Raw genomic sequence first — 12,544 nt, forward strand, 5'->3', positions numbered from 1 at the left:
ATATAACTACTACAATACTGCTCCCATGTACAAGAATATAACTACTATAATACTGATCCCATGTACAAGAATATAACTACTATAATATTGCTCCTATGTACAAGAATATAACTACTATAATACCGTCCCTATGTACAAGACTATAACTACTATAATACCGCTCCTATGTACAAGAATATAACTACTATAATACTGCCCCTATCTACAAGAATATAACTACTATAATACTGCTCCTATGTACAAGAATATAACTACTATAATACTGCTCCTATGTACAAGAATATAACTACTATAATACTGCCCCTATGTACAAGAATATAACTACTATAATACTGCCCCCTATGTACAAGAATATAATACTGCTCTCTAGGTACAAGAATATAACTACTATAATACTGCTCCTATGTACAAGAATATAACTACTATTATACTGCTCCTATGTACAAGAAAATAACTACTATAATACTGCCCCTATGTACAAGAATATAACTACTACAATACTGCTCCCATGTACAAGAATATAACTACTATAATACTGATCCCATGTACAAGAATATAACTACTATAATACTGCTCTCTAGGTACAAGAATATAACTACTATTACACTGCTCCTATGTACAAGAATATAACTACTGTAATACTGCTCCTATGTACAAGAATATAACTACTACAATACTGCTCCCATATACAAGAATATAACTACTATAATACTGATCCCATGTACAAGAATATAACTACTATAATACTGCCCCTATGTACAAGAATATAACTACTATAATACTGCCCCTATGTACAAGAATATAACTACTATAATACTGCCCCCTATGTACAAGAATATAACTACTATAATACTGCTCTCTAGGTACAAGAATATAACTACTATAATACTGCTCCTATGTACAAGAAAATAACTACTATAATACGGCCCCTATTTACAAGAATATAACTACTATAATACTGCTCCCATGTACAAGAATATAACTACTATAATACTGCTCCCTAGGTACAATAATATAACTACTATAATACTGCTCCCATGTACAAGAATATAACTACTATAATACTGCTCCCTAGGTACAATAATATAATTGCTATAATACTGCTCCCGTGTACAAGAATATAACTACTATAATACTGCTCCCATGTGCAAGAATGTAGCTACAATACTGCTCCTATGTACAATGATATAACTACTATAATACTGCCCCTATGTACGAGTATATGACTACTCTAGTACTGCTCCCTATGTACAAGAATATAACTACTCTAATACTGCCCCCAAGTACAAGTGTATGGCCACTATAGTACTACTCTCTAGGTACAAGAATATAACTACTATAATACTCCTCCCGTGTACAAGAATATAACTACTATTATATTGCTCCTATGTACAAGAATATAACTACTATAATACTGCTCCCATGTACAAGAATGTAACTACTATAATACTGCCCCTATATACAAGAAAATAATTACTGTAATACTGCTCCCATGTACAAGAATATAACTACTATAATACTGCCCCCATGTACAAGAATATAACTACTATAATACTGCCCCTATGTACAAGAATATAATTACTGTAATACTGCTCCCATGTACAAGAATATAACTATTATAATACTGCTCCCTATGTACAAGAATATTACTACTGCTCCCATGTACAAGAATATAACTACTATAATACTGCCCCTATGTACAAGAATATAACTACTCTAATACTGCCCCCAAGTACAAGTGTATGGCCACTATAGTACTGCTCTCTAGGTACAAGAATATAACTACTATAATACTCCTCCCGTGTACAAGAATATAACTACTATTATATTGCTCCTATGTACAAGAATATAACTACTATAATACTGCTCCCATGTACAAGAATGTAACTACTATAATACTGCCCCTATATACAAGAAAATAATTACTGTAATACTGCTCCCATGTACAAGAATATAACTACTATAATACTGCCCCCATGTACAAGAATATAACTACTATAATACTGCCCCCATGTACAAGAATATAATTACTGTAATACTGCTCCCATGTACAAGAATATAACTATTATAATACTGCTCCCTATGTACAAGAATGTAACTACTATAATACTGCTCCTATGTACAAGAATATAACTACTATAATATTGCTCCTATCTACAAGAATATAACTACAGTACTATAATACTGCTCTTTATATACAAGAATAAAACTACTATAATACTGCCACCCATATACAAGAATATAACATTTTATTCTTGTACATAGAAGGCAGTATTATAGATATACTATAATATGACCCCAATGGGCATAACTACAGTGGTACTTGTGTTACAATCACCAGTTTTCAGATGATGAATTCATAACATAACCATAAGCAAGCGTCCTACAGAGCTTGGTGTAATGAGGTCCCATGAATCAGGTCTTTCCGGAAGGGTTTGTGTACCTACAGTTCTATGGTAGAAGTCTTTTCATGAGTTATTTGCATTGTGGGAATGTTTCCCTTGAGACTGGGCAGATATGAGTAGAAGGCAACCACAAATAAGGAGAATACCAGGAAGCCAGCGAACAGGATGACTTCAGTGTGGTCAATATGTGCTGGATATGGTTACAAAAGACACAATTAAACACTTGTTCCCTTCCCGATGCCACATCAAAAAGTAGTAACACATTGCACCCAAATTAGTTTTTTCTTCTGTAAAATTAGCCCTAGGGTGTATGCACAGAAGATTTGGAAATTCCTGAACTGACTTGCTCGCAAGTAGAGCAGAGGTGTTAGTCCAGCACGTTTCCCCCCCACAAGGTTATGATCAGAAACATGTTAGTTTACTCAGGACTGCTGTTGGGACTACACCAAATTTGCTTAGGATACCTTCTTGAAGCTTGAGTCCCAGATGTGAGGGACTACCGACATTCATGAATGCGCTTTCTGCTACAGGTAAAATATTATATTTCAATTTTATGGGCCCTCAGACACTTTTCGTGTATAGCATGGGTGTGACTCATCATCGTTCTCAAATCAGAGAAAGAATAGGAAAGAACAAAGAGGCAGTCCGCGCCAATGATGGTAAAGCATCTGGATTTTAGACCACCTAAAAAGTATGATCAGACTGACTTTGAGGAGTTCAGGGAAACTTGGACTTTCCATTCAGTTTCCGCTCCAAATACTCAATGTGCACATACCCTTAGACTCTAAGGTTGGCCATTCACATACAATAGCGGATGGCCAAGGGCTCATTCGGCCCTCAATCATTTCTCCCAATTGCCCCTTCAGATAGACATTTCCTGAATAACTGAAGAGTCAGGCATTAAAATTTAACTGCACGACACTTATCTCCTCTGACATTGTGTGTCATGGAAAGCTTGGTGGCCTCCATAAACAGCAGCCTAAACTAACCAGGGACTTGGCCCCTATAAAAATCTTGTCTGTAACGTGGATTCTAAATTCTACATGTACGGAAAATAGTCTTGGTTCCTTTATGCAAATAGTTTGCTTGGTGCAACTTTGGCAAGGCGTGCACCTTTCCGACTTCTCAATTACCATTGCTAGCCACCTCCACCTATGTAGATTGACTGTGCTACCTTGCTCACAGCAAGTGCTGCCCAAATTGAAAACTTGCCCATGTACATGTACACCCATATTGGCACAGGAGCCGAGGGTACATAGATATCCACGTCAGGGCCAAGTGTACACTTGTATGTTTTGTTTTTTTTTTTATTACCGGACTGAACTAAAAACTTCGCCTTTGGCGCGCACAGGGCAGGGTCCGGGGGGTTGAATGGTGTAGTTGGCACTTGGCCACTCCAAGGGTGCACAGAGCACCATCAATTGCTTAATGAATAAAGATAGTTTTCTGCACAAGGAAGGCAGAGAAAACTACACTACATACATTCATTTTATAAGAGCTGCAACCTTTATATGATTATCTGATTTCAATTGATTTTTTGGGGAGAGGGCAGACTACATGTAATGGGGTCACAGATCTGTAGTGACAATAGCTTCCTATTCATTACTTACGAGTCACTGCGCTTTTCTTTTAGTAGTGGCTGTGTGCTGTATTGCATCCTGCTTTCTAAAAGATGGTCCCGATTATCAAAAATGTACATTTGTCAAAATTTAAACCACCGCCTGAACCTCACAGCCAAATTATGGTAACTGAACTTGTTCAAATTAGGCAAAAAAAAAAATACTCAATTTTTTTTTTTAAAAAAATCAAGTTATTCTAAACTCATAGTTTTTTATTTCACTGATTAAATGAAGGATACTGACTGACAGCTTGTGTGACATCTTATGGCCCGTGCATGGCAGCAGTGGCCGGTGGACAATATGACAAGGCTCGGTGACCATAGAAACACAACTAAAAAAAAAAATTCACATCATGTCCTGCTTCCAGCCACTGATTATGGATGGATGGGGTCAGGATGCTGCAGTCAGTGAAGGCTTTTGTTGTCCCGAATACCAGATTTTTTGCATCTATTGCCATGGAAACCCAAAAGGCCTAGTCTCCGTGCACCTCCCCCATCCCACCACATGCACCCCTTTGGTTTCCTAGGTAATGGCAGCCAGGCTGAGAAACATCCTTGTAAGTGTATGGAGAAAAGAAGGGTTGAGGTTGGAAGGAAAGAAGAGTGTAGGATGAGCAAGGAGGGAAACTGAAGGGAAAAAAAAAAAAGTCTTCATTTTGTAACTCTTCTCTTATTGTTCAGAAAATGGGATCAGGTTTCTCCAGGGAGACGACCATTAAAAATCAATGAGAGAAAAGTGGAGGAAAAAAAACAAAAAAAAATAAACTTTGGACTACCTTGGCCACCAGCTTGAAGCAAACACCAGAGCTAGGAAGCTGAAGAAAAAATAGTATGTGATTCCAAAAAAGAAGAAAGTCAACACACATTATAAGCAAAAAGGGTTAAAAGAACCCCTCTCAAGCCTTTATATACAACTCCTGCCCCAATTCAGTCCCTGACAAGCTGCCACATGGAGTAGTTGTAGGTAACAGCAGGTTTGCAGGATGCAGTGATGAGACATGAGACTGGTTGAACTTTGAAAAGCAAATTTTTATAAGTTGAAGCCGCTAGGGCTATACTAAGCAACCATAAAGGGGTAACAGTTGTCCTCGCAGGGATTCAGTACAACCAAAAACTCTATTTGAAAAGAACACGACTAACCCGGCCGAGGTTACTATAGGGCCACGGTATGGCCGTCTACGGGTCCTTATACTCTATAATGTCACTTATCCGTCCTGACGTCCCTCGGCGTCTCTGTGGAAGCTGCGTTGCTAATGAAGCTGCTTTGGCATCTTTGATGAGGCTGCCTTGGTGTCGCAGCCGCTGGGCCCAGCTGCTGAAGATTTGGAGTAGTCTTCGGGCGTTCTAGCGCCCAGGAGGAGTTGGGGCACAACAGGCCCTGATGGGAGGCCTGAGATGAAGTAACCCCCTGTTGTAACAGCGGGGTTGCGCTTGTTAGCGTGTTCAATGGGACTCCTGTCCCCAAGCATGGTTGTGTCTCAGTGCTCTAGAGTGGCGGTTTACTGGCCACGTACACAGCCTGGGGCTGTGCACAGAGTGTCTCTGTTGACAAGGAACAGGCACCAACTGCCGACTGCAGCGGGGTGATGGCGGCTGTGAGCGGTGATAGACAGGCCGCAACCACGGGCTGAAGTGAAACGGCAGCGTCCGCGGGTGGCAGCGGGCAGGTTGCAATTGCGGGCTGATGGGGGATGGCAGTAGCCGGAAGAGGGAGTGGACAAGCCGCGGAGGGCTCGAGCTCAGCGGTAACGGCCGAGGATGACCAGGGGCAGATCGTAACCCAGGATTGGGGTGAAGAGGCAGTCCCCTGTCGGTAAGCTTGGTGCCTCTTTCCTGAGGGCCACTGCGTATCTACCCACTGCTGCTGGTCTCTTCTGTCAACTGTCAGTGTCCTTCCCGTTCTCTCATGCCCCCTCCGTCTCCTGCTCCGTATCTGATGTATCAACAACTGACTCCTCTGCGCGCTCCCTGTCCCTTTTATACTCGCCCCTCCCCTTGCTGTCCTGGCACACTCAACAGTCTACTCTCCTCCTGTGTTCCCCGGGTACTGTTTCCTTAGGAACTCAGATGGCGGTCCCCTTGGTTCCGGCCCGGACACTCTGTGGGGGTCCTCCTCCCTACATAGTCATCCCTGGAGAACAGTTTTCAAGGAGCAAATTGGACAATAAGTCTAAAAGATTGAGCTTTGCAGCCCCTGTCTAAGGTTGAGTGGGATAAACACATTTAATAGGTGGCCATAAAACTTTGATCACTGTCCAGCAGCTATTCTTTTAGACCACCATACCATATACATGCTTGACTTGGTGCTTATTTCCCATGAGCACAAAGGAGACAACATGAAATCCAATATACCCAATCCTTCTTCCAGTCCCTCACCCAAAAATTAAGTCTGCCAAACCCATTAGATGCCGTCGACAGAATGATGGTTTGGAGGGCAGTAGAGTTGGGCTTATCAATTCGCGGGACTCTGGTCCATCAGCCAAGTCAGTAGTCTCTGGACACTGGACATGAAAGAGGCTCCCAAATGTCTTACCATCTTAATTCTCAATGCAGCTTTTGACTAGTTTGCACTGCGTCATAAGTCAAGTCAACGATGAAGTCACAACCGCCCATCTAGTCAGAAGCCGAGCCAGAGATCACAGAAGTGGCTATCGAGCATTCCATCCAGCGACCAGAGAATACTGACCTGGCCGATGAACCGAAGTCCCGCAAATTGATCCACCCAACTGTAGCAGGCAGCCATGTCAGCATGCTCTCCTGTTATGAGCTCATTTTCTGCTCCACCAGTTGAGAGTTCTCCTTCCGTTCTCCCTCTGGTGGTGACAGGAGGTAGTGAGGTTGGTTTAATTGGTAGTGATCTGCCACCTGATGAGGAAGATAACGATTGGATCTCTGGAGTATCAGACTGGATATAAGACAGCCGACGCCCTAGCCTTCAAACAAGGAGGAACAACGAGTAAATGTAGCCAAAAATACAGAGAAAAATTGTATCTATCAAAAGTTATGCTTTAATAAATATATGTGGTACAAACATTATGTAACAACAAACATGCATGGGCATAGATCAATATCATGTGACTAACTCCATGGGTCAATATAATGACCAGGAAAAGCGGGACCCAAATGTATAACAACATATGAACCATTCAAAAAAGGTCACATAGGAGGTTAGAAGTTATTTAAAGACACATGTTATTTAGCGATAAGGAAAGAGTAAATGAATAAAATTAAACAATACCAAGTTCCCTAATACATATCAATCACTATACCACTAGGTGAACATTATATAGTGAGGGTAAATCTACATACCAATACTGTGAATACCTCCCATTGACACAGACACAAAATAGCGCCTTTACATATACATAATCCAGTGCACGGTAAAGGAGGAATTAGTAAAAGATTGGTAAGAAATAGTTACCCATAGTGGTGTATATGACGTCCCATCTGGACCCAGGTCATGTACCCCAACGCGCGTTTCGCGTACACAGGATGTCGCTTCCTCAGGACGCCCTATCCTGTGGCTGGTGATTCAGTCTGCTTCTCAGGTCTTGGCCTCAGCTCTGTTCCAGTCTTCTCAAGTTAAGTTTGTTTTTTGCTAATGTTCACACTTGCTCTTGTTGGTCAATTCAGTTTTTTGTGTGGTCAGCCAGCCTGGCTGGGCTGTGCTGAATTTACACTCTTATTTATCTGTATTTGCCAATTTGCCTTTTTTTGTCCCTTATTAGATTGGCCTCTTTTTGCTCTGTCTCAGAATATTTCAGAGTGCTGATATAGTAGGAGAAGTCTAGTGACTTCAGGGTTAATTTTGCTACAGTTGTGTTTGACATTATTTTTGGTAGGGTTTTTGGCAGATTGCAGACAGTGTCTATCCTTTCCTGTCCTTTCTAGTTAGTCAGGCCCCATCGTTTGCTCAGCCTATTTTCCTGCCTTTGTGTGTGTTTTCATCTTGTTTTCACCGTCAATACATGTGGGGGGCTGTCTTTCCTTTGGGGTCTGCTCTGGGGCAGTTCGTTTTCCTCTTTTCCTGCTTTAGGCTTATGTAGCTCTCCGGTTGTGACGAGGCGTCTAGGACCAACGTAGGAATGCTCCACGACTGCTGCTAGTTGCGTGGTTAAATCAGGGATTTGCAGTCTGCATAGTTACCAACCACTCTGGTTTTCTGAGACTTAGCTTGTGGTGTTTTTTTTTTTCCCTCGGCGACCCATTCATAACACTCTCCCAAGCACTCGTGTTCTCCGAGAAACTTGTCTGGCAGCTTAATCTTCAGGAGACAATGTGATCAGAACTCCAAAACAGAACATGCTGGACAGATATTTCCTCAGATGATAAACTGACTGGGGGCTCCCAACACAGACTGTCATTCAAACCCGGCTTTACAGTTGGCAGAGAGTCAAGATGCCATGGTATACATTAATGATCACCTTGCCTTCTCATCTACGGCAGATATTCTTGTGGTAGGCCTGTCTAATCATGAAGCTTGTTCTGTCATCTGTGCTCAACATTTGATTTAGTCAACATTGGTCTAATGTGTATGTCCAGTTAGGACTCTAATGACAAAGACAGACCCAATTTGACTCGTATACGTTCCAGCATGGTTCCATCATGGTTTGGATATCAAAAAAAGCATTGCATAAACCAATATCCTTGCAGTTAGATGTGATGGAGATGCCAAAGAGCCTTCCATATTGAAATAAAAAAAATAAAGTTAATTAACTTATGATTATTTTTTGGAGTGTAGAAGGAACCTGGAAGATCCAATATCACCACGAGAGTTCAAATACATATAACTGCCTATTATTTTTGGCGGGGAAGTTACGGGAGGGGAGTCATGGAACAACTTCAAAAGGTCCTGGTAAAAGCACATAAATGTGTACAATCAACTATGAAATAGACCATATATGATCCAGCTAAAATAAAAACACTATAGAGCCACATTTGTGCTTAAAAGAGCACTAATGCTTCTCAAGTACGTCTTAAGAGTTTCCCAATCTTTCCAACTCTGCAGAAAACCATAAAGGACTATGGGTGTCCAATGTCCAAGCTCATTTGTGCCTAGTTTCATATGGTCATGATGTATGAACATTGTACAATAATCCACCCACCAAATTGTAGGCCAAGTAGTACCTGGTCACATGCAGACATTACCGCTCCTTTTAGAATTCAATTTATTTTATTACGCCCACCCCATGCCTTACCTATAATCACTTGTTAGGTATGTAAAGCTTACAGACAAATTATACATTGGAAAGTCTACGTTTAGGAGTTTAACAAAATTACTTTTCAGAATAGGCGGCAGACTCTTAATACTATAATAGTACATTAGCCAAACTCCAAGCTAAAAAGGAAGGCCAATGAGAAGACTGAACCTGTAGAACCAGTTCACGGAACAGCTACATGATTAGACAGGACTATTACATGAAAATCTGCCCCTCTACAGAAGAGCAGACATTCTATATCATGCAGAAGATGCTTAATGCACAAAGTGAGCCTACCACTGGTAAACTTATTAATAAGAAAACGTAACATGGACCTTCATTGAACCTGACAATTTTAGCTGGTCCCTGACCTAATGTGTCCCTGACCAATTTCTGGCTGCCTGAGCAAAGCCTTAACTCAGTTAATGTCTTGCTGCTGAGTTGCCAGGTCTTGTCATATGTTTCGCCTTCTCTGGAGGCTTGATTTCTAGTTGTGTGTCTGTGCCTGTCTGTCCGCCCTCTAGGAGGCAGAATATCCTAGTCTCTGTGTCCTTGTTCCTTTACCTTGCCTTGTACCTCTCCTTCCACCCTCCAGGAGGCAGAATATCCTGATCCCTGTGCTATCGTTCCTTGCCTTGTATGTGTCCTCTCTACCCACCAGGAGGCAGTATATCCGGCTCTCTGTGTCTTGGTTCCTGTACCTTGTCACATACCGTTACCTTGTCTGAACTCTGTCCTTCCTCTGTCAGTCTCCTTGTCTGTGGCTCCTTTGTCTGCCATGTCTGCCTGTGCGCCGCACTCTTGCGGCTCTGCCTGTGCGCCGCACTCTTGAAGTGCCTGCCATGTGCTGCTTACAAGCATTAAGCAACTGCTGGCAACGGAGCAGGACACTGCGAGGGAGCAGAGGAAGGCAAGTGTAAAGGCCCCGTCACACTAAGCGACTTACCAGCGATCCCGACACCGATATCAAGGTGTCAGGATCGCTAGTAAGTCGCTATGTGATCGCTGGTAAGCTGTCACACAGACAGCTTCACTAGCGATCAGCACAGCGATGCCAAGCGCCCGGCATCGCTTGCCATCACTGTAAAAAATAGAATCAAAATAAAAAATATAGTTATTCTCACCTTCCGACGTCCCGTTCAGCCATCCCGCCTCTCTCCACGCTCCGGGTCCCAGTGATCCTTTGCACGAATGACCGCGAGATGTCACGGTCTCGAGGATTAACAAAGTCTCACGGTCATTCGTGCAAAGGATCACTGGGACCGGAGCGTGGAGAGAGGCGGGATGGCTGAACGGGACGTCGGAAGGTGAGAATAACTATATTTTTTATTTTTTTTATTATTTTTTACACCTGATCGCTGGTCTCCCGCCTGTCACACGCAGCGATGCGTGCTGGCCAGCGGGAGACCAGCGACCAAAGAAATGTCCAGAGGTTTCTTCCAGCGATCCCGGCAGGGGGGCCGCTCACTGATCGCTGTCACACACAGCGATCTCGCTGGTGAGATCGCTGTTACGTCACAAAAGTTGTGACTCAGCAGCGATCTCGCTACCGAGATCGCTTAGTGAGACGGGGCCTTTAGGTTTTTTTTTGTTTTTTTTTAATCTTTTCTGATGGGGCTACCAGGATACCAGGAAGGGGACGGGGCCAATCATACCAGAATAAGAAATAAGAATGGGATCAATCATCCCAGGATGCCAAAAAGAAATGAATATTCATTGCCCTCCACCTCCCTACCACAGCCAGAGCCGGTACATCCGGACTATGAGACGCAGCCCCCATTTTCCTCCACATTTTGGGAGGAAAATAGTACCTCTTATAGTCCGAAAAATTTATGTATAACATGCTATAAATACTATTTTCTATAGATTATTTTAGTAGTGTTCTGAAGATTCCCCTTCATGAGGCCACCTCACCCAGAACCCTGGTAAAGTAAAATATTAGCTTCCCACATATATAGAGTATGTCAGAGGGGGGAGTTTTCTAAGTCCAAGAACATTTTGGAATAATTGTGTGAAATTTATGGCCTGGCTAACAATTTCCAGTTGCACAATCGTTCCCTTTTAATGAGCTGCACATGATCAATAAATTCTAAAATGATTCACTGTGGTTTGGATTTAGGATGCAAATGTTTCATAGCATTCACAATTCCAAGACGGAGAGTCAAAACACTTAAGACTCTGAAGACCGAACATACAGCAATGCCCATAAATCTAGACAGGACTGTGCCCCTTCTCTACCATCTGCAGGGTCCAAGAAGAATTAAATTAAGTGGGTCAACAGCTCGATCAGACAAGAAATGTCCAAAATGGGCTACATTTGTGGAGTTGAGTCACTAGGTGAAGGGCGCAACAATTCGGTTATGTTCCCACAAAGACTTTTCTTTTTAAATAAGTTTTTTTGCTGTGAATCCTCTCCAATATCCTCCACAAAACACACTTCAAAAATGCTTGGAAAAATGTTTATATACATTTCAATTGGTAATCCAATTTTGCAATTGATAGGTTTCCTCTTGGCTTTTTTTTAAATACATTTTTAGACATACAGTATTACTGAGTTGAAAGGGTTGTCCAGTTTCCAAATTTTCCCCATATGCTCAAAGACGCAAAAAAAACAAACAAACTGATCTCTTATTCCCCGTTCCCTTGAGTCCAGGGCTACCTTTCACCACTGCTCTGGTCAGCGCTGCAGCCAATCACTGAGCTCAGTGGCTCAGACTCCACAATCAGCAAAGCCACTGAGCTCAGTGATTGGTAGCAGTGCTGTCGATGTGATATCATTGCTGCAATGGTGAAGCTTGGGAGGTTAAGAGCCCAGTTTGGAATGGTTTTTGGTATCCCTTAACTTGGGAGAATAAACTTTGTAACAGATCAACATCTTTAAACTCAGCCTAAACCACTGACATCACAATACATGTCAATCATGGACACTCACCAGGTTGGGGTGACCGGAACCGCGGGCTTGGATGGTTTGTATTAATCCTATGATATTTTGTGCATCTTAAAAAGATGAGAACTTGGATTTAGAAATTTTTCAAAACAAACTTTCTTCAATCATTCACCATCGATATTTCTTATAGGAGGCTCCTTTTAATTCATTGGCTTTGAAAACCTACACACACACAAAAAAAAAAAACAACAACTATAAATTAAACAGTATTAATATGAAGAACATACATTTTAAAAAGCTGATGAGACTGATGAATATTTCAATATTGCCATTTTTCTTTTTTGATCTTCCATGATCTTATTTTTTTTTTTTAACCAAAAGAAAAATGTTTGCTCACTTTCCAAAACTAAATTTATGATGCATTTTCTGAAATCAG

General features: G+C 41.7%; 1 protein-coding gene across 4 annotated transcripts in view; it reads right to left on the bottom strand.

Annotated features, from left to right (window-relative positions):
* Nucleotides 1-12,544, bottom strand: part of VANGL2 (VANGL planar cell polarity protein 2) — a 107,652-nt gene that overhangs the window by 48,697 nt on the left and 46,411 nt on the right. For all 4 annotated transcript variants that reach the window (XM_073567180.1, XM_073567178.1, XM_073567177.1 and 1 more), the window contains one exon: nt 12,154-12,330. The gene's annotated coding sequence lies outside the window, so the exon portion shown is untranslated. The remainder of the gene's footprint in view (nt 1-12,153; nt 12,331-12,544) is intronic.

Source organism: Dendrobates tinctorius, unplaced genomic scaffold, assembly GCF_039654945.1.
Source record: "Dendrobates tinctorius isolate UK_male_01 unplaced genomic scaffold, ASM3965494v1 ptg000019l, whole genome shotgun sequence".
Lineage (NCBI taxonomy): Eukaryota > Metazoa > Chordata > Amphibia > Anura > Dendrobatidae > Dendrobates > Dendrobates tinctorius.